Raw genomic sequence first — 22,726 nt, forward strand, 5'->3', positions numbered from 1 at the left:
TTTTGTTGGTATGAGTTAGCAAATGACTCGCTAATTTTAAAAAGGAGACATGGACTGTGAGTGATCCTCAGGAGCTACAATTAGCTGCTGGAAATAAACCACCTGTTCCCCCTCTTAAGAACTGTCATTACTTTTCATTTTATTTTACATGTGTGAGTGTTTTGCTCTGAGTATGTCAGTGCACCAATGTGCACGCATGGTACCTGCAGAAGCCAGAAAAGGGCCCTGGATCCCCTGTAACTGGCGGGCAATTTCGAGCTGCCATGTGGGTGCTGAGAATCAAACCCTGGTTCTCAGGAAGAGCAGCCAGTGTTCCTGACCTAAGTCATCTCTCCATCCATCATTCTTGGTTTGCTGCTTCTCTCACCGGTGTTCACAGACAAGGTTCAAGACTAAGCTAACATTCTGCTGCCTTAGTCTTCTATGGTCACTTTGGGACCAGAACCTTCCACAATGCTACTCCAGGCTCACAGTATCATGTATTGAATGTTGAGGACCTTTGGCCATGTTTCATGTCTTCTGCACAGGGCTTTAGAGCTGTTCGTTGATTAATGACTGAGATAGGCATGATTGAACATCTTTTTTTTTTTTTTTTTTTTTTTTTTGTGGACACTCCTCCAGGTTCTCCCTCACTTGGTGCTGAAGTAGTATACAGCCATGTACCATGTAGGCCCAGAGCTTAGAAGAAACTGTCCTTGACTTGAATGTCTGTGATGGGAGAGCTGAGGCTTTGTGTCCTTTCTGAACCATGTCTTCTTCACATGACATTACAAGGGGTTTCTCTTGGGGATTAAATTAAATCTAGCTCAGATAAGGATGTTTATCTGGTCTGCCACTGGGCTACATCCCAGCCCATATAAGAAATAGTTATTGTTTCTGACATCATTCTCTAAAAAGTCCTAACTCTTAGCTGCAGTTTTAAGGAAGTAGGACAAGAGCCTGGCCTCCTGCCTCACTTTTAATCTGTCCTCTGTTTAAACCTTGAGTCAGGTGCTGTTAACCTGGGCACGTAGGTCTGGGAACCACGTAAGTGTCTAGAAACTGGTTATAATTAACTATATTGTGCTCCTTCAGGGCTGAAGGCAAGAGGTAAGGAAATCTGAGGCACCGGGCTTCTGCATGTCTTGTTTTCGATCACCCAAATGCAATTACCTTGGATACCAGGGAAAAAACAAAGCCTGGGAGATGGGTCACCCCAACCAGGAGGAACAGTTGTCCTGTGGGAGCCAGCTTGTCCCCTCAAGCAGTAAGAATTCTTTCAGGCTACCTTCAAAAGCCAGGCCTGAGATAACAATCAACAGGCCACCCTTTGATTGCTAACCACTCAGACCTCTCACCCTTGCCCCAATTCTTCCTCTAGTTAAACCTGCTCTGTCTGGGCTCTGAAAATAACCTGAAATGTTTACTTTGCAATGACCTAAAATGATCATTTTGATTAAAATCCACTCCTGCCTTTAACCCTTTTGTTCGTTCGTTTGCTTGCTTTGCTTTCTTTGGGGTCTGGTGGCTGAACCCCGAAAATTGGAACCCACCTCTCTAGCTAGACCTTTGACCCAAGATTTGGGTCACAACTTATAGAAACCTCCATGCTGACATGATGTATTTTATATCATCTATGACTTTGCTCTCAATACAAACTGAGGTTCCCTAAGGCACTGGGTCTCATTCTTCTCTGTAGTCCAGCTCATTCCCAGTAGGCTCAAGACAGATCTATGTGTGGCCTGGATCAGTAAGTATAAATTACAGGGACCCAGGATGGTGAGGTAACCTCAGCCAAGACTGACAACCTGAGCTCAGTCCCTTGGACTCACATGATAAAAGGAAAGAATGGACTCCTGCCTGCAAGATGCCCTTTGGCCGCCAAAATCAAGTTGTGGCATGTACACACACACACACACACACACACACACACACACACATTTAGACTGCCTGGTTACATATTCATGGCATATGCACACATCTCTTAACCCCTTACTTTGAATGCAAGCAATGGTCCGAGATGAGGAGAAGGTAATTGGTTCTCAAAAGGGCTTTCCCAGCTCCTGCCTGGAGGCCACCAGGGTCCTTCTGCATTCCCCCTGTCTAAGCCTGTGAGTGTTGTGCTTTAAACTGACAGGCTCCAGCTCCAGGCTAGGAGGCAGAAATTAGATATCAATCCTGTGACATCAACAAGAAGCTAGCTTTGACAGCTTATCGTCCTGTGGAGGGGTTTCCTGACCCCTCTCCACTCATCTCAACACTTGGCTCAGAAGACAGCAGCCCCTCTTCTCAGCCTCAGGCTCCCCAGTCACAGCATTCCCCAGTGTGTGGGACAGCAAAGCTACTCTCGGCAGGAGGGTTCTCTTTATTTTCTAAATGGATATTTTATATTTTAAGAAACTAAAGGATTTTTTAAAGGGGGAGGACCCATTCACTATTTCAAATAAGTGTGCTTTTTATGATCACCTGTACACGGTATTATAGATGGTGTAAGTGATAAAATATTTTTCTCTACTGAACACAAAAGACTGGCCTTTTCAGCTCTCTAATAGAACACACACACATACACACCTCATAATATTAGGCAACACTTTACTACTAAGCTCCACCACCAGCCCATATAAAAAGTCAGACACGGTTGTGTACACCTGTAATGCCAGCCCTGGCTTGGAGCAGGGTGGAGAACCAGTCATATGCTTGGAATTCATTAGCCAGCATGGGCTCAGTGAGAGAACCTGTCCTCCAAAACAAGGCAGGAAGCAATAGATGCTCAACACTGATCTTTAGTCATACATGAAGTAGTCTCATTTCTGGACACACAGAGATTCCTCTTCTCTTAGGGTTTTGCAAATCATCTTACATTCTGAGTCCTTGCTAAAGCATCAGTAATTTATCCCTGGGTGTGTGTGTGCCCAGAGTCTTGCAGAATTATGCTTTCCCAAGGGAAATAACACCTGCCACATGCCTTTGGCCTACAGAACAGAATTTTCCAAGAACCTTCTAGAAAAGCAGCACGTGGTCACTCATTCAGCAAAATGTACTATTTTCTCTTGAGAGGACAGTCATGGTTGCTAATGGAGTCAAGGAGACTCGGGACTCCCCCCTTGACCTAGGTGGGGTAGTAGACCCTGTAGACCAGGTGACAGAAGTTATTGTAATATCAAGAAGCTTGTCACTCCCTTGTCCTCTAGGATCTAGTTTTAAAAATCCAGAATTCTCCCATTAGGCTTGCCCTGAAACCAGAGAGATTAATTCTGTATTGGAGAGTCCTTAGCTACAAAGGTAACAACAGCAAGTCTGGCCTCTGTGCTATCCTGAGACCTGGAACTTCGGTACTAAAGCTGAGACAATCCCAGCCACACCAGGATAACTGGTCACCCACTTGCTCAGAGTTCCAATCATTATCAAGCATTACCCATTGTTAGCATCATCTAGAACAGCGGTTCCCAACCTGTGGGTCTCAACCCACTTGGAGCTGTATAGAGATATCCTGTATGTCAGATATTTACATTATGATTCATAACAGTAGCAAAATTATAGTTATGCTATAGTCACTATAAATTATAGTAGCAACAAAATATTTGTATGGGTTGTGGATTACCACAACTTGAGAAACTGTGGTCAAAGGTCACAGCATTAGGAAGGTTGAGAACCACTGACCTAGAACCCTGGGGCCTGAGGACCTCTAGTTGTCTACAGAGCCAGCACAGAGGAAAGCTTTTTCAAGAGCCTGGGTCTTGAACAACAGGTCTCAGCAGCAGGACTGTAGATATTTCCACCTCCCCCAACACCCCATCCCCACGCTTTGATGAACAACGCTTCAAAGTATTCTGCTCACCACTCATTCAATGCCAGTAGCAAGGCCCCACCCAGGTATGGCAGCCAAGAGTCTCCAGGCAGTGCAAGTGTCAGCTGGGATAAGAGATGATGGTGGGAAAAACAACCCTGGCTACGATCTACTCCTTCAGGCACAACAGTACCGAAATCAGGACAAGTCAAAAGATATGCTGAAGGCAGGTATGGTAGCCCTTTAATCCAGGAGAGGGATTAAAGGAAGCAGACGGATACAAATCTCGGGGAGTTTGAGGTCAGGCTGGCCTACACAGCAAGTTCTGAGTTCCAGGACAGCCAGACCTACATAGAGAGATCCTGTCCCAATAGATGGCAGATAGGTAGGTAGGAAGATAGACAGGTAGACAGACAGGAAGATAGATAGATAGATAGATAGATAGATAGATAGATAGATAGATAGATAGATAGATAGACAGACAGACAGGAAGATAGATAGATAGATAGATAGATAGATAGATAGATAGATAGATAGACAGATAGACAGATAGACAGATAAGTAAATAAAGCAAAAACAAAAGACATCATGGTTTCAGGTTGAGCATATCCATCTTGCCCACCCACACGCAAACCAATGACCACTCTGTACCCTTTTTAGATAGATTTGCTCTGGTATTTGGGGTCCTTCTGAGTAGTTACCTCCTGAAGCTACCTCTTCTAATGGATACAAAACTTACTTCTGATCAATCCTAAGAGATGCTCATAGGGCATGGTTTGGGACACAAGAAGGAAAATTGAGGAATACTCTACAGATATAGGACCCTGGGACAAGGGACTGGGGTGCATATTTTTCATACCACAGCACACCTGGCCTCCAGGTTCTCCCAGCATTCCTCAATCCCTACCTGGCATATCCTGTCCACATTCCTGAACTTTCCAGCCCATGGGCTGGACTGCCCTTCCCTGGAGACTCTTCTCTATATAATCCAGACTCTCTCTCTCTCTCTCTCTCTCTCTCTCTCTCTCTCTCTCTCTCTCTCTCTCTCTGCACCGTTTCTCTCTTTCTCTTCCCCCTCCCTCCCTTCTCTTTTCTCTTGGTGAAGTTCCTTGGGACCAATGAACTCACCCCAGAGCAGCTTCCAAACCTACACTTACTATAATCAAATCTGGCTTGAATTGGCTCATTTCACCAGCAAAGAAATAACTTATCAGCTATAAACAAGGTATGTTATAGGAAGGGGCCTCTTGCAGTAAGGATAACCTGTTTTTATTTCGCAACACAGATTTTTGCTGAGGTCAAGGTGTTTGGAAAGATTTGAAAGCAGCAGGTTCAGTTCTCTAAACTTTCTTCCTCACTGGATGAAGATATCCAACCCCTCCCCCACCCCCGATTTTAGCCATTGTCTGCCTCTAGTTTCTCAGAGGTAAACAGAATCATGCAACCTTTGACTGCACAGAGGAACCCACCGAAACTCATAGCCTGAGAAAAGTACTGAAGTCAGGATTTACGTCCATATCTTTTTTTTTGTTTTGTTTTTGTTTTGTTTTTTGTTTTTTGTTTTTGTTTTTTTTTTTTTTTTTGAGACAGGGTTTCTCTGTGTAGCCCTGGTTGTCCTGGAACTCACTTTGTAGACCAGGCTGGCCTCTAACTCAGAAATCCACCTGCCTCTGCCTCCCGAGTGCTGGGATTAAAGGCGTGCACCACCATGCCTGCCTCATATCTTTTTTTAATTTCCAACCTAAAGCTTGCTTACCTGCACTTAGGCCTTCCATGTTTCTTCCTCCAGAAAATAGAGCTGTATGACCCCACTCTTCATACAGATAGCACCCATCTATCCTGGTATAGATATGATATGTTCCCCTCAAAGCTCATACTCTGAAGAAGTGGCCCCCAGATAGTGGCGCTATTACAAGATAATTAGATCATGAGACCCCGACCTTATCAATGGCTAAATCCACTCATGTGCTCATAGCTGAATGGGCTGCTAGGAGGTGGGGCTTAGTTAGAGGAAGTTGGTCGTTGGGAGCATATATTAAGGTATACCTTGCTCCAGACATCTCACCTATGTCTCTGTCTCTGTCTCTCTCTGTCTCTCTCTCTCCCTCCAAACACTCTGAGGTGAGCAGTTTTCTTCATGATGTTTCTACCTTGTTGTGGCCTAAAAGTAATGGAACCAACAATCACTGACTTAACCTTCTGAGATGAAATAATCTCTCCCTCCTCTAAGTGGTTTTCTTCAAGAATTTTGTCACAGTGACCAAAACTGGACTAACATTCTCAGGGAGAAGGTTCTTCAGACACACTAAGGCAAAGGCAGCTGCGGTCATATTGGATCCTAAGGAAATACAATCTGTGGTTCCAAACTCCAGGAATCACAGCTTCTTGGAGGCATCAAAGCCAGATGGAACAGACAGAATCAAAGTTCTCAAGGTGCACCTAGCCCCCCTCCAAGCGCCAAGAGTCCTTTCAGAGGATATATAACCTCAAAGCATATGAGTACCATGATACCTGCTACCTTCTCAGAGTTCCTCCAACAACACAGTCAAGTTTTCAAAGGCTCCACTGAGGGATTCACAGGAGACTGAATGCAGGAACAATTCTGGAAGTCCAGTGCTCTTCTGCAAAGTTGGATGTCAATAGTAGCATTTCCAAGAACAGCAAAGAAGACTTCCTATTATTCATCCTTCGGCATAAAACATGTTATGATGTAGTGCTTCTAATGCTATCTTTAAAAATAGACTAAATTCTTAAATTTCTGTTTTCATTTTGAATACACTCAATATAGGTAGATGCAGCCTACAAAACAATAGTTCTTTGGGTTTCCTAATGATTTTAAAGAGTGTACAGGGCTCTAGAGACAAAGTTTGAGAGCCACTGACTTATGGATTCATGGCATTTCTTCATTTTGCCAACTTTGAAGAGGTCTGTACTGGCTAGTTTTGTGTCAACTTGACACAGCTGGAGTTATCACAGAGAAAGGAGTTCAGGTGAGGAAATGCCTCCACGAGATCCAGCTGTAAGGCATTTTTTCAATTAGTGATCAAGGGTGAAAGGCCCCTTGTGGGTGGGACCATCTCTGGGCTGGTAGTCTTGGGTTCTATAAGAGAGCAGGCTGAGCAAGCCAGGGGAAGCAAGCCAGTAAAGAGCATCCCTCTATGACTTCTGCATCAGCTCCTGCTTTCTGACCTGCTTGAGTTCCAGTCCTGACTTCCTTTGGTGATGAATAGCAGTATGGAAGTGTAAGCCGAATAAACTCTTTCCTCCCCAAGTGCTTCTTGGTCATGATGTTTGTGCAGGAATAGAAACCCTGACTAAGACAAATTGGTACTAGCATAGTGGTGTATTCCTGTGACAACCTGACCATGTTTTGGGGAGGACTGTGGAAGGGCTTTGGAACTTTGGGCTAGACGATCCATTTGGTGTTAAGAGCTCTGTCAGATGTTGTGTAGGAGCTTGGAAGATAATGTTGAGAACAGTGCAGAAGATGGAGGTCTGGCTTGTGAAATTTCAGAGGGAAAATTAAAGACTCTTTTCAGGGCCATTGCTATTTTGGAGTTTGATTATTCTGTGGTTCTGGTTAGCTGGGGCTGAAGAATCAGCTGTGATCAACAAGATACCAGAACTACTAAAGCAAAACCTTTGCATTACTGGGACTATTGATGCTGGTTAGCTGGAGCTAAGAAATTAGCAGTGATTAAGAAGAGACCAGCATCATTGAGGTGACACCTTTTGGGGAGTGTTTTCTGAAAGCACAAAGAGGCTGTGTTCCAGAGATAGCCAAGGTTGTACTCCTGCTGCAGTGGGACTTGGTAATGTGTAAGGGTCACCCAGGTGGTACTTGTTTTGAAGGCATGAAGGGGTCACACAGAGCAGCTGAGGCTTGGCACTGTGAGAGGCCATGGAAGGCCATTGGTGAAGGTGCAGCCTCAGTTGCAATTGACGGCCCAGGAGTGAAGGGGTCATGCAGTGTTTTGGAGATGCCAGTACCATGAGATGACCACCAAGAGCAGCAGCAGTGGAGTACAGGCATCTGGAGCCTAGAGGATGACGTGTATGCTACAAAGGGCATGGCTGGAGAAGTGACCCAAGCCATTGGAGGAGCCCAGAAGATCTTGAGTTGGATCCCAGACATTGGATAGTTGGAGATTGATTTTTGCTTTTGATTGTGACTGTGCCCTGATATTTTTCCCTCTTGAAGGAAGAAACTATTTTAGTGGAGCCCACAGTTAAGAGACTTTTAATTGTAAAAAGACTTTGGGTTTAAAAGAGATAGATATTTTAAAGAGATTGAAATTTTTTTTAAATCTTTAACCTTTTATTTGGTTGTTTTATACAAATTCACCATTGTTTTTTTCCTTTCACTTGGTAATTTTTCTTAGAATCTTATGATAATAAAGAAAACATACATAATGGTTTTCCACTAAAACCCATGTAAGCTGTTCCCCACATCCCCTGAATTTACTCACATAAGTATGATCACTTTCTATGAGTACCTTGACAGGAAGAATTCTTGTGCAACCTAGACAAGATCAACTATGGAATTATCCAGAATGTAAGTAGTACATTTAGTGAAGCTCAAAAGACACTTTCCTCCGAAGTTACAGAATGTTCAGTTTTACAAAGATGTTTGAAAAACAAAGACCTTTACCAAACTTTTTTAAAAAGTTAATGCACAAAACTGAAGACTGCCGAAACAAAGATGTTCAGAAAGAACAAACCACCAAAATTATATTAATTTGAAGATAAATCAGCTATTAAAAGCCCAGTTATTAGCTCATATGCAATCTGAATTATTGCTTTTAAATAAATGGTTATTCTAAGGAATGGGTCCATCTGTCTGTCTGTTCTTCTCTGGTCTTGCCATCTTCCCTTAAGTATGTCTGATGAGATGAACCAAAGATGACAACCACATTCTCTAAGGGTCCACTGTATGAGATCTCCCTATTGTCTTAACCACAGGAGTCCTAGCACTCAGGTACAACGGCCACCAAACCTCAACACTTACATGGAGAACACATATACAAAACTTAAGCCAGAGACACCTTGAAGAAATGCTACAATACAGGCAGCTTCCTACTTCATGTCTGAGCAGACTCAGTACCCAGCTATGCAGAACTTCTGTTTTGGAAGCATGAAGGTGACATGGTCACAGTAATTACAGTCAGCAAAAAATATTTTTCTGGGAAAGAGGAGAAGAGAGAGAGAGAGAGAGAGAGAGAGAGAAGAAAGAAAGAGTCGCCTCCCATGAAGAGTACAATGAAATACACACAACCTAAGGAAGCCTTAAAGATTCATCTTACATTAAAATATGTTTTAAAGGCTCACAAGGAATAAGATATATGAAAATAAAATATCTAAACTATCACAAGGAGTAATTGGAACATGAGATACAAAAGAGTAGTAGAGATCACAATTATTGCTATATAAGTGTTTCCATAGCTCTTCCTCTCAGGATTATGGTAAAAATAGGAGGTGCTGTAACATTTCATCGCCAGATCTCTGGAAACCTTAATAAATATATAGTTTGTAGAAACCACAACATTACTGAAATGTCCCTTATATTTAATTGAAAGTAAAAAACTTGATCTAGCACCTTCTAAGACATCAAAATCTCTTATGAAGTTTTATCCCAATTTAAAAAAAAGTTGAATTCAAGACATTAAAGCCATATACATTGTATCTGACCTGAAATTATAGTAGCATTGAACATGTTAAAAATATCTAAGCATCGTGTATGAAATCTGAGCTATTAACATAAACTTAATTTGTGTATACTTTTAAACATTTAGGAAAGGCATTCATTATATAAAATATACTTTACATTCAAAATTGTGTTTTATCACAAAGCAGTTGTCAGTCTACAGGTAGAAGATCAAATGGCAACAAAAATGATCATATTGCAACCAATATTTGAAATTACCTTAAAAATACCACAAGGGCTTAAAACACAGCAAGGAGCTATTCAATCTGCAGCAATTATGTGAAACACTTAGAGCCCCAGTGAGTATTGATACACAGTATAATACAGACATGTAGCAACCATAAGGACATATGCTAACAACTTTTAAGTTTTGCTAGCTAACACAGAATCCCTTTAAGTAGTCTTTTGGCGTGGTGCCAGAGGCCGTGCGGAGACTGGATGCAAGGAGTTGCTTGTTTGTAGGTTCACAGCATGGAGCGCTCAGAATCTTCAAGTAGACTGTACACTTAAAACGCGGGCTTGTTCATGTATTCTTCCATTGTCTCTTGTAACATATCAGAGTCTTCAATGGCCTTGACTGCTGTTTTCTTGGATGTTTCCTGAATTTCTCCACCTATTATAAACTCATCAAGGATAAAATATGCCTTTTCAAAATTAAAGATAATATCCAGCTCACAGACATTTCCAAAGTATTTATCCAGCAACTCCACATAACGATGAACAATCTCTAGTGTCAATAGCTCATTGTCTTGATTTTCTATTGCACAGCAAAAATATAAACTAGCGTACCTTTTATAAACAAGTTTCAGCTCCTTCCAGTCAATGAAGCTGCTGGTCCTGCGCCCACGAGAGAGGACCGTCTGGATGATGTCTCGGGTGATTTCTTCCTCTCCTTGTCAGGAAGTGTGGTGTACCATTTCTGCAGCTGCAGCTTCCCTTGTCGACTGAAGAGCAAGATGAAATGTATCATGGTCCCGGGTCCCCACAGCAGCGATCGCCCGGGATGCGAGGGCCAGAAGAGACTGTAGCAGCCTGGGCGGCTGACAGGTGAGGCGCTAGCCTCAGACCATGGCTACTTCCCACAATCAAGAGATTGAAATTTTAAGAATATGTAAAGACTGTGGGACTTTTAAAGTTATTTAGATCTTGGGGATGAATAAGAATGTAAGGGTTGAGGCTTACTAGTGATGTGTTTGTGTGTCAAGTTGACAAGGGGTCAATTGTACTGGCTAGTTTTGTGTCAACTTGACACAGCTGGAGTTATCACAGAGAAAGGAGCTTCAGTTGAGGAAATGCCTCCATGAGATCCAACTGTAAGGCATTTTCTCAATTAGTGATCAAGGGGGAAGGGTCCCTTGTGGGTGGGACCATCTCTGGGCTGGTAATCTTGGTTCTATAAGAGAGCAGGCTGAGCAAGCCAGGGGAAGCAAGCCAGTAAAGAGCATCCCTCCATGACTTCTGCATCAGCTCCTGCTTTCTGACCTGCTTGAGTTCCAGTCCTGACTTCCTTTGGTGATAAACAGCAATGTGGAAATGTAAGCTGAATAAACCCTTTCCTCCCCAACTGCTTCTTGGCTATGATGTTTGTGCAGGAATAGAAACGCTGACTAAGACAAGGTCCTTTGAGGAACACCAGGTAGAAAACATAAGGGAAGAGAGCAGGGTCCTCTGACAGCACTGCATGTCCAGGGCAGTCATCTGGAAGTGAGCACTCCAACAGGGTGCTTGCCTGGCGTTGTAACAGCATACACACAGGCTCTGCCACAGGGAGGGAGGGTCAAGTCCAGAGGGGAAATAAGGCCCTGAAATGGAGGAGCCTAAGTCATTTGCTGGCCCAAACTGTTCACCACTACTTGCTGACATTGAGGGTCGGGGCTCCAGAATTCTTCCTGGCTAGCTGCTGGTCCCTGAAATACCAATGGGAATGTTTGGTCCCTGTGATGACTAATCTTGATTGTCAACTTGATTAGCTTGGAAGCACCTAGAGACCTGGTCAAGAGTACCTCAGAGTATGTCTGTGAGAGCATTTCCAGAGAAGACTAAGCAGGGAGGAATTTCTCCCAGTGAAGGGGATGCTCTCCTCTCATAAGCTGGGAGCCTGCCTGGAGTCAGAGGAGAAGGTCTAGGAAGGCAGACATTCTCTCCCTGCTTCCTGGCTGCCATGGTGTGAGTGATCTGCTTCACTACGTTCTCCCTGCCATGAGGAACTAGCACTTCTGGAGCCTTGGGCCAAAGTCATGGTCATAGAGACAGAAAAATTAATGAAGAGAATTCTCTTAGACAAAACCAAAATTCCATCCAGATAACATCAAGAATCATTTAAACACACTGAAGGGCAAACAACATTTGGAAGCTAGATTAAAGGTGTACAAGAGGGATAACGAGCAAGAAAACCAATAAATATATAAATAAATAAACAAACAAACAAATAAATAAATAAATAAATAAACAAACAAACAAATAAAGCTCAAAACTAGACCATGAGAGCGGAGCAGAGGAGGGACTGCACCTTTGATGGCTGTGTGCAACCAACCAAGTAAATTAACAAATTAATTCTAAAATCAAAGAAAATATCCAATACAGCAAAACTTGTTTTAGTATATGCTGTGTCTCTAGCAGCATGAGATGGACTGTATGACTAAGAGGAAGTGGCCATTGATACCAACAGCTGTCCTATACCCACTCCTTCTGCAGTCTGCTGGGGGGGGGGGTGTGCACAACTCCATTGGCCTTATAAGATATGGCAAAAGATTAAAAGTTAGTGCTAAAAGGATGTGCTGTATGATAAGTTATTTCTGTGCCTGTAAGATGAGCCAATTCAATCCAGATTAATATATATTATTTTATATAATATATTCTATTACACACACACACACACACACATATATATATATATACACACACACACACACACACACACATACATATATATTCGCAAGTTTAATGGGAAGCTGCTTTTGGGTCTTTTGGGTGAGCTAGTTCACTGGTTCCAAGGAAGGAGGCCAGGGAAGTCACCATGGGAAGGGAGAGAAAGGGGAGAGTTAAGAGAGAGAAAGCCAAGTGCAGAGAGGAGGAGTGGGGAAGAAGAAAAAGAAAGCAAAATGTCAAAGTGGCTGAATATAAAATTAACTCAAATCAGTAGCCTTCCTATACTCAAAGGATAAGCAGGCTGAGAAAGAAGTTAGGGAAATGACATCCTTCACAATAGTCACAAATGATGTAAAATACCTTGGTGTGACCAAGCAAGTGAAAGATCTGTATGACAAGACTTCAAGTCTCTGAAAAAAGAAATCAAAGATCTCAGAAGATGGAAAGATCTCCCATGATCATGGATTGGCAGAATTAATATAGTAAAAATGGCCATCTTGCTGAAAGCAATCTACAGACTCAATGCAATTCACATCAAAATTCCAACTCAATTCTTCAGAGAGTTGGAAAGAGCAATTTGCAAATTCATTTGGAATAACAAAAAACCCAGGATAGCAAAAACTATTCTCAACAATAAAAGAACTCTTGGGGAGAATCACCATCCCTGACCTCAAGCTGTACCACAGAGTAATAGTGATAAAAACTGAATGGTGTTGGTACAGAGACTGGCAGGAAGATCAATGGAATAAAATTGAAGACCCAGAAATGAACCCACACACCTATGGTCACTTGATCGTTGACAAAGGAGTTAAAACAATCCAGTGGAAAAAAGACAGCATTTTCAACAAATGATGCTGGTTCAACTGTTGGTTAGCATATAGAAGAATACAAAACGATCCATTCTTATCTCCTTGTACAAAGCTCAAGTCCAAGTTGATCAAGGACCTCCACAAAAAAAAAAAAAAAAAAAAAAAACACTGAAACTAACAGAAGAGAAAAGAGCCTCGAAAACATGGGCACAGGGAAAAGTTCCTGAACAGAACACCAATGGCTTATGCTCTAAGATCAAGAATTGGCAAGTGGGACCTCATAAAATTGCAAAGCTTCTGTAAGGCAAAGGACACTGTCAATAGGACAAAATGGCAACCAACAGATTGGGAAAAGATCTTTACCAATCCTATATCCAATAGAGGGCTAACATCCAATATATACAAAGAACTCAAGAAGTTAGACTCCAGACAATCAAATAACCCTATTAAAAATGGGGTACAGAGCTAAACAAGGAACTCTCAACTGAGGAAACTCTAATGGTCAAGAATCACCTAAGGAAATGTTCAACATTCTTAGTCATCAAGGAAACGCAACCAACCAGAGGTCCCAGGGTCTAAACCACCAACCAAGGCATATACATAGAGGGACCCACGGCTCCAGCCTTATGTGTAACAGAGGATGGCCTTTTCAGGCATCAATGGGAGAAAAGGCCCTTGGTGAAGGCTCAATGTCCCAGTGTAGGGGAATGTGAGGGCAGGGAGGCAGGAGTGGATAGGTGGGTGGAGGTACACTCTCATAGAAGCAGGAGGAGAGAATGGGATAGGGGGCTTCTGGGGGGGATAGGGAAAGGGGATAACATTTGAAATGTAAATAAAATATCCAATAAAAAAAAAGAAAAATGTCTGGATCATATAGCAAAGAGACTCTGAGGCTTTCTAGCCCCTGGGCTAGAAAGTTTAAGGTTGGGGATAGGGTATGCCAGGTAGGATTTGAGGAATGCTGGGAGAACCTGGGGGCCAGGTCTGCTTTGGTAAAATATGTACCTTGGCTGTTTGTTCCAGAGTAAGAAATCAAACACTGTAAAGGAAGCACTATTGGATCAGAGAGGAGCTACAAGCCATCTCTTCTCTCCAGACTGGCCTTGAACTCATAATCCTCCTCCTCCTGTCTTCCAAAGACTGGAACAGTTGTTTCCAACTGTGATGACAAGAGGAGGCACTTGCCTTTGTTACCTTGGCCTGTTCCAGGTAAGAGGGTTCTAGGCACACAGGCATGCTAACAGGCCATAGAGTCCTTTCTCCTTCAGTGAGCATCTGAAATCACTGGTAAGAAATGGGCCTCATCATGTCACCCAGGATAAAAAATTAAAATAAAATAAAATAAAATAAAATAAAATAAAGGTGGGGAGGGGGCAGAACCTGAGTAGACACAGTGTGACCAGGACAATTCACAAAGCAGATTTCAAAAGTCCTGTGTGGCCTGAGATCTTGTCCAGTCTGACTTATGTCCCCAGTACCTAGTCAGTGCCTGGGATGTAACGGGTCCTCAGTAAATGCCCTGTGAGTGAGTGAAGGGCAGGACTGTCACCTGGGATGCTGTCACTGGGGTGCTGTCACCTTTCTTTCCTCAGGGTGGCTGCAGAGGTGCTCCTAGAGGATTTGGAGCAGAGCAGAGGTACTTGGGCATGCCTTCTCAGCTCCGTGTGATGAAACACTTCACCACTTCTGAAGCTTGAACATCTTTCTGGCCAGGCAGTGGTGGCACACGCCTTTAATCCCAGCACTTGGGAGGCAGAGGCAGGCAGATTTCTGAGTTTGAGGCCAGCCTGGTCTACAAAGTGAGTTTCAGGACAGCCAGGGCTATACAGAGAAGCCCTGTCTTGGAAAACAACAACAACAACAATAACAAAACAAAACAAAACAAAACAAAACAAAACCGGCTGGCGAGATGGCTCGGTGGATAAGAGCACTGACTGCTCTTCCAAAGGTCCTGAGTTCAAATCCCAGCAACCACATGGTGGCTCACAACCATCCGTAATGAGATTTGACGCCCTCTTCTGGTGTGTCTGAAGACAGCTACAGTGTACTTACATATAATAAATAAATAAATCTTTTAAAAAAAAAAACCAAGAACATCTTTCTGGTTGTTACCCGCAAAATTTCATTTCTCCAAATAAATCTCCTGTGTCTCTTGAAGTTGATTATGGAGCCCATTTATTGACTGAAGTTGTCTTAAAGAAGGCTTTGACATGTTCAATTCATGTGGTAGCTCATTTACAAACAGTCAATGGTTGCTTTGATATTTGGAGTTCGAAGAACATCTGGCTGTGAGCATTGTGGTCTCCACTGTGACCTTGGCACCTGGCCACAGCTGGCTCAACAAAAAACAATCTTGTGTTTATGGAAATAATGTCCTCTACTGCCTCTGCACATCCTTTATTTATTTTATTTTTATGGAGACAAGGTCTCATGTACCACAGGCTAGCCTCGAGTCAGTATGTAGCTGAGGCTGGCCCCAAATTCCTGATATGTCTGTATCCACCTCTCACACAGGGGAATTAGAGACATGCACCACCATGCCTACCTTCCTTTACTTGACTTTAAAGTCTGTTTCCTGTTTATTTGAAAGAGCAGGCACACTTCCTGTAAGTGCCAAAAAACTGTATGCCCGTCTCACAACTTCATTTGTTCCTCAGAACTGCAGATGCCCTGTGTGACTCCAGAAGCGGTTAGAAAGATCAGGCGTGGTTATCTCCATTTGCAGCTGAGGTGGCCAAGAGATAAGAGTTGCTTAAAGTCGGAGTTAGCAAACAACAAAACGGGGTTTCCACACAGAGCTCAGCTTCGGAGCCCAACCCATCCACTTACTACAAGAAAACGAAATTCTTGACATTTTGGGTTATATCCGGTAACTTCAAAGGTAAGTGGTTTATAATCTTGTTACAAATTTTTCTGGGAAATGACAATCTCATGCTTTAGTTAACAAAAATCCATTTATTATGATAATTTCCTCACAGGTAAAAGTGAGCACCTCCTAAGAAGGCTGCCATTTGCTTGGTTTGTAAGATTGATTTTCCTACGGGGAGCTTTGCGTAGGACTTTGAAGTTTTTGTTTTATTTGCTTGGTTGATTTTTTGAGACATGGTCTCACTAGGTAGGTCAAGCTGCCCTCCACTCTTTATTTAGATGGTTTTAAAATCCCTACTACTATTTGTGTACTGATGAAATCGGAGGTTTTGCAATAGAAGTCATATTGTCTGAACGGTGCCTTTCAGTTCCTGATTTAACTCTCTCTCTCTCTCTCTCTCTCTCTCTCTCTCTCTCTGTGTGTGTGTGTGTGTGTGTGTGTGTAAGACTTTTATTATGGCATGACTTACTGTCATTAATGTTTATATAATGTTCTACATCTGCATGTTATTTCTAAATTAGAGTGTACTGTACATGAGCTGCTAATTGCATTATAGCTGTTAATAATGCGTTGCTAAAGGAAATTTCTTCAGGACAAAGATAACTGCTGATCCAGGTGTGGAGCTACACACCTTTGATTCCAGCACTTGGGAGGCAGAGGCAGGTGGATCTCTGTGAGTTCAAGACCACCCTGGTCTACATATCGAGTTCCAGGCTCGTCAGAACACAGTGAGGCACTCTCTTAAAAACAAAACAAAACAAAACAAAACAAAAAAACCTACTGGCAAAAATTTCATAGCATATTACTCATTTCTGTTATAAACTCGAGAGGGAACTGGAAGGAGGGCTCCATGGTGAACACTGGCTGCTCTTCTAGAGAACTTGAGTTGAATTCCCAGCACATATATGGCAGCTCAAACCATCTGTAACTCAAGTTCCAGGGGACCCAAGACCCTCTTCTAGCCTCCCTGAATACCAGGCACATGCATGGTACACAGACACACATGCAGGCAAGACACCAATGCACATAAAAACAAAATCATTTTAAAATTAAAAATAAATTCTAATATAAACTCTTATATATGTACATTAATTATATATAATATCTTAATTATATATTATATACACATATTATACATTATATATTATATGTGCACTAGTATATACATTGTATATAATATACAATATATTCTATTTATTTATATATAATATATTTTTACATTATATACTCTATATATATATATATATATATATATATATATAAGATTTATGTTGTTTCTTTCAAGAAACATAAGGAAAAAATGTTAGACTCAAAACAGAAAATGAAAAATCTGTCTGGGGAAAGAAGTGAAATAAAACTATTTGAATTATTGACTAAATGAAGGGAACAAGATAGACTGTGCAAAGAAAGTATTGAATCTGGTAGCTGCTGACATGGGTATGTCCTAGAAACAGGAGCAGAAAGTGAATTCACTTGTGGGTCTCATTCTCAACAATCACTGAGACTTTCAACAAAAGCTAGACTGTCCTCGGCCACTTTGTGGAAATACCCGTCCTGCGAGTGCCCTTGGTGAAGTTCCCTCAAGGAAGAAGTCTTTGCTCTATGAATAATACAGGTTAAAAGTCTGGGAAATAGAATAAGCAATTAATTTTTTCAGACAGTTTGGTAACAAATCACGTAGAAACTGTTTCTTACATTATGAGTTTTCAAAGAGGTCTAAGCTTTTACCATCTCCTTGACAACAACAATGGAAAATCAATCAGCTGAAAACTAGAAAGAGTCAAAGGTAAAGAGAATTTAGCACTTTTTTCCCAGTAAACAAGAAACTGAAATAAAACATCAACAGTTTAAAATTTTAAATGTGACTTTGAAATATCTATTTCCTAATAACCAGATTCTATCTGATAAGGAAAATTGGCCTGCTACTGTTATCCACACAAACACAAATCTCTTGTGGACAAGACAACATCTGTCATCCCAAAGAGTATCTCAGAAAGTCTGGAGTCAGGCTTGCTGGTACAAACCTGTAGTTGCAGCTGTGAAGGCCAAGGAAGGCCCAGGTTATAGAAGGAGTTGAAGGTCCATTTGAGCAACTTGCAGAGGCCCTGTCTCAAAATGAGTTAAGTAAGGTTGAGAATGTCGCTTTGTAGTAGAGCGCTGTATCAGAGCTGTACATCCCCAAGGACACCAAAAAGAAAAAGAGAGAGGATGAGGAAGAGGAGAACTGGGAGGAGGGAGAGGAGGAGGAGGAGGAGGAGGAGAGGAAGAAGACCACAAACATTTCAATGGGAATTTTCTTCATTTATGAATATTATAGAAAATCCATAGCATTATAATAGAATATTAGTCCAGAAAACAAATACAAACACTAAATAACCCATACATTCTGGACTAAAAAAAAAAAATCAATTGCATACACCAAATTTATTGACCAAAATCACCTTTAATACTATAAGAAATGCTAAATACCACTGTGGTTTGTCTCCTATGCCGATGGAACAATTCATTACCTTAGCTATATAAATTTTAAAAAACACAATTTTTTCCATAGTAAAAATATATATCTGGAGGATGATTATACAAATTTTTACTAGATTATCAACAAAAAGAACCAAACCTAGGCTATAGCATTTGATAGAACAGGGACACACAGCTGAAAACAAGTGTAGCAGTCATAAGAGATTTTGACATAAGTTTCCCAAAGATTCTGAGGCTGCACAAAATAATATATCAAAAAGCTGTGGGGACGTTAGTGAATTCTATCATGTCTGCCGGACTTGAGCTAAGCCTTGAAAACAGAGTAGTCAAATAAAAAATTGGAGATAGAAGGACAGAGGATCTACTTGAAACCATTGTGACTTTAAAGTCATCAGTGGCATGGGGACATCCTTCTAGGAAGCGTCAACATTAATAAGTATATAGATTCTTAAACACAAGCCAAAGCTACCGTTGAAAATGTATACTTAATAAATAGGGTTTCTCTGCTTTATTTATTTATTTTATTAGGTATGTTCTTCATTTACATTTCCAGTGCTATCCCAAAAGTCCCCCATACCCTCCCGGTTTCTCTGCTTTAATTTGCTGTAATATTTAAGTACGAATCTATGACAACTTAAACATCACGGCTTTTGTGTTTTGGCTTTTGTTAGTTGGAGTTTTGTTTTGTTTTGTTTCATTACGTTTCGTTTCGTTTCTTTTGTTTCGTTTCGTTCGGTATTAGGGATTGAACCAGGGCCTTCGGTGTGCATGCTAGGCATGTGTTTTCCCCGCGAGACTTACCTCTACTCTGTAAACGTTACCATAAGCAGAACCTAAGTGCTGATGTACAGAATGTCTTCCAAAACACCAAGGTTGAGAAACTTAGGGAAAAAAATCTTTTTTTTTTTTACCTATTTGATAAAAGCAGAATATGTATTGTCCATGCTGAACAAATGTCAACCTCTTGACATTGCTATCAACTTCTCCAAGATAGAAAGTACTAGAAAAAGAAAACTCATTTAGTCATATGACTAGCCCTTCTACAGTTCAAAAAAATCAGTATCAGACACACACACACCATATTGGAAGTAACACTATCTGGTTTTGTTTGTTTGTTTGTTTGTTTTTGTTTTTTTACTCTTTAGTCTTTTTTTTTTTTAACAGTTCAGTAATTATCTTCCTCCTGGTCTGCCCTTCAACTGTTCCTCTTCCCATTCCTCTTCCCCCATCTCCAAGGGGATGTCCCCACACCCCAACCTCACCAGACCTCTCCACTCCCTGGGGTCCCTGGGTCTCAAGTGTCTTGAGGGTTAGGTGCATCTTCTCTGACTGAGGCCACACCTGGCAGTCCTCTGCTGTATGTGTGTTGGGGGCCTCATATCAGTGGGTGTATGCTGCCTGGTTAGTGGCTCAGAGTCTGAGAGCTCTTGGGGGCCCAGGTTAGTTGAGGTTACTGGTCTTTTGTGGTGGCACATGCCAGTATGAGTTGCTGAAGGAGGCAGAGGCAGGAGGATCACAAGTTCGAGGCCAGTCTGGGCAACACTGAAAGACCCCACCATAAGGCTTAGCAAGCTAGCTGCAGTAACGCCATTTTGCAAGGCATAAAAAAAGTACCAGAGCTGGGTTCTCAAAAGTTACAAGGAAGTTCAGTTATAGATTAACAGTTAAAGATCAAGACTGAATAGCACTGGGACAGGGGCCGAACAGGATATCGGTGGTCAAGCACCTGGGCCCCGGCTCAGGGCCAAGAATAGATGGTTCTCAGATAAAGCGGAACCAGCAACAGACACAGAAGCCCCGATAGACGTCAGTGTTAGCAGAACTAGCTTCACTGATTTAGAAAAATAGAGGTGCACAGTGCTCTGGTCACTCCTTGAACCTGTGTGTCTGCCAATGTTCTGACCTGATATGTGCCCATTGCTGAACCTTCATTAGACTCTTTCCTTGTACCCCTCCCCTACCCATTTCTTGAAAATAGACATTGTTTAGATCTAAAAAGTCCCACCTCAGTTTCCCCAAATGACCGGGAAGTACCCCAAACCTTATTCGAACTAACCAACCAGCTCGCTTCTCGCTTCTGTAACCACGCTTTTTGCTCCCCAGCCCTAGCCCTATAAAAAGGGTAAAAACTCCACACTCGGCGCGCCAGTCCTCCGATAGACTGAGTCGCCCGGGTACCCGTGTTCCCAATAAAGCCTCTTGCTGTTTACATCCGAATCGTGGACTCGCTGATCCTTGGGAGGGTCTCCTCAGATTGATTGACTGCCCACCTGGGGGGGGGGGGTCTTTCATTTGGAGGTTCCACCGAGATCAGGAGACCCCTGCCCAGGGACCACCGACCCCCGCCGGGAGGTAAGCTGGCCAGCGGTCGTTTCGTGTCTGTCTCTGTCTCCGTGCGTGTTTGTGCCGGCATCTAATGTTTGCGCCTGCGTCTGTACTAGTTGGCTAACTAGATCTGTATCTGGCGGTTCCGCGGAAGAACTGACGAGTTCGTATTCCCGGCCGCAGCCCCTGGGAGACGTCCCAGCGGCCTCGGGGGCCCGTTTTGTGGCCCATTCTGTATCAGTTAACCTACCCGAGTCGGACTTTTTGGAGCTCCGCCACTGTACGTGGCTTTGTTGGGGGACGAGAGACAGAGACACTTCCCGCCCCCGTCTGGATTTTTGCTTTCGGTTTTACGCCGAAACCGCGCTGCGCGTCTGATTTGTTTTATTGTTCTTTTGTTCTTCGTTAGTTTTTTTCTGTCTTTAAGTGTTTTCAAGATCATGGGACAGACCGTAACTACCCCTCTGAGTCTAACCTTGCAGCACTGGGGAGATGTCCAGCGCATTGCATCCAACCAGTCTGTGGATGTCAGGAAGAGGCGCTGGATTACCTTCTGTTCCGCCGAATGGCCAACTTTCAATGTAGGATGGCCTCAGGATGGTACTTTCAATTTAAGTATTATCTCTCAGGTTAAGTCTAGAGTGTTTTGTCCTGGTCCCCACGGACACCCGGATCAGGTCCCATATATCGTTACCTGAGAGGCACTTGCCTATGACCCCCCTCCGTGGGTCAAACCGTTTGTTTCTCCTAAACCTCCTCCCTTGCCGACAGCTCCCGTCCTCCCGCCCGGTCCTTCTGCGCAACCTCCGTCCCGATCTGCCCTTTACCCTGCCCTTACCCCCTCTATAAAGTCCAAACCTCCTAAGCCCCAGGTTCTCCCTGATAGCGGCGGACCTCTCATTGACCTTCTCACAGAGGACCCCCCGCCGTACGGAGCACAACCTTCCTCCTCTGCCAGAGAGAACGATGAAGAAGAGGCAGCCACCACCTCCGAGGTTTCCCCCCCTTCTCCCATGGCGTCTCGACTGCGGGAAAGGAGAGACCCTCCCGCAGCGGACTCCACCTCCTCCCAGGCATTCCCACTCCGTATGGGGGGAGATGGCCAGCTTCAGTACTGGCCGTTTTCCTCCTCTGACTTATATAATTGGAAAAATAATAACCCTTCCTTTTCTGAAGATCCAGGTAAATTGACGGCCTTGATTGAGTCCGTCCTCATCACCCACCAGCCCACCTGGGACGACTGTCAGCAGTTGTTGGGGACCCTGCTGACCGGAGAAGAAAAGCAGCGGGTGCTCCTAGAGGCTAGAAAGGCAGTCCGGGGCAATGATGGACGCCCCACTCAGTTGCCTAATGAAATCAATGCTGCCTTTCCCCTTGAGCGCCCTGATTGGGATTACACCACTACAGAAGGTAGGAACCACCTAGTCCTCTATCGCCAGTTGCTCTTAGCGGGTCTCCAAAACGCGGGCAGAAGCCCCACCAATTTGGCCAAGGTAAAAGGGATAACCCAGGGACCTAATGAGTCTCCCTCAGCCTTTTTAGAGAGACTCAAGGAGGCCTATCGCAGGTACACTCCTTATGACCCTGAGGACCCAGGGCAAGAAACCAATGTGTCTATGTCATTCATCTGGCAGTCTGCCCCGGATATCGGGCGAAAGTTAGAGCGGTTAGAAGATTTAAAGAGCAAGACCTTAGGAGACTTAGTGAGGGAAGCTGAAAAGATCTTTAATAAACGAGAAACCCCGGAAGAAAGAGAGGAACGTATCAGGAGAGAAACAGAGGAAAAAGAAGAACGCCGTAGGGCAGAGGATGAGCAGAAAGAGAAAGAAAGGGACCGCAGAAGACATAGAGAGATGAGCAAGCTCTTGGCCACTGTAGTTATTGGTCAGAGACAGGATAGACAGGGG

General features: G+C 43.0%; 1 protein-coding gene and 1 pseudogene across 1 annotated transcript in view; one reads left to right on the plus strand and one right to left on the minus strand.

The window, feature by feature from the left end:
* On the minus strand, positions 8,073-10,556 carry Gm8532 (predicted gene 8532; annotated as a pseudogene).
* Ctse (cathepsin E) overlaps positions 15,785-22,726 on the plus strand; it is a 37,194-nt gene continuing 30,252 nt past the window's right edge. The window contains exon 1 of the mRNA NM_007799.3: positions 15,785-16,028. The gene's annotated coding sequence lies outside the window, so the exon portion shown is untranslated. The remainder of the gene's footprint in view (positions 16,029-22,726) is intronic.

Source organism: Mus musculus, chromosome 1 (assembly GCF_000001635.26).
Source record: "Mus musculus strain C57BL/6J chromosome 1, GRCm38.p6 C57BL/6J".
NCBI classification, from domain to species: domain Eukaryota; kingdom Metazoa; phylum Chordata; class Mammalia; order Rodentia; family Muridae; genus Mus; species Mus musculus.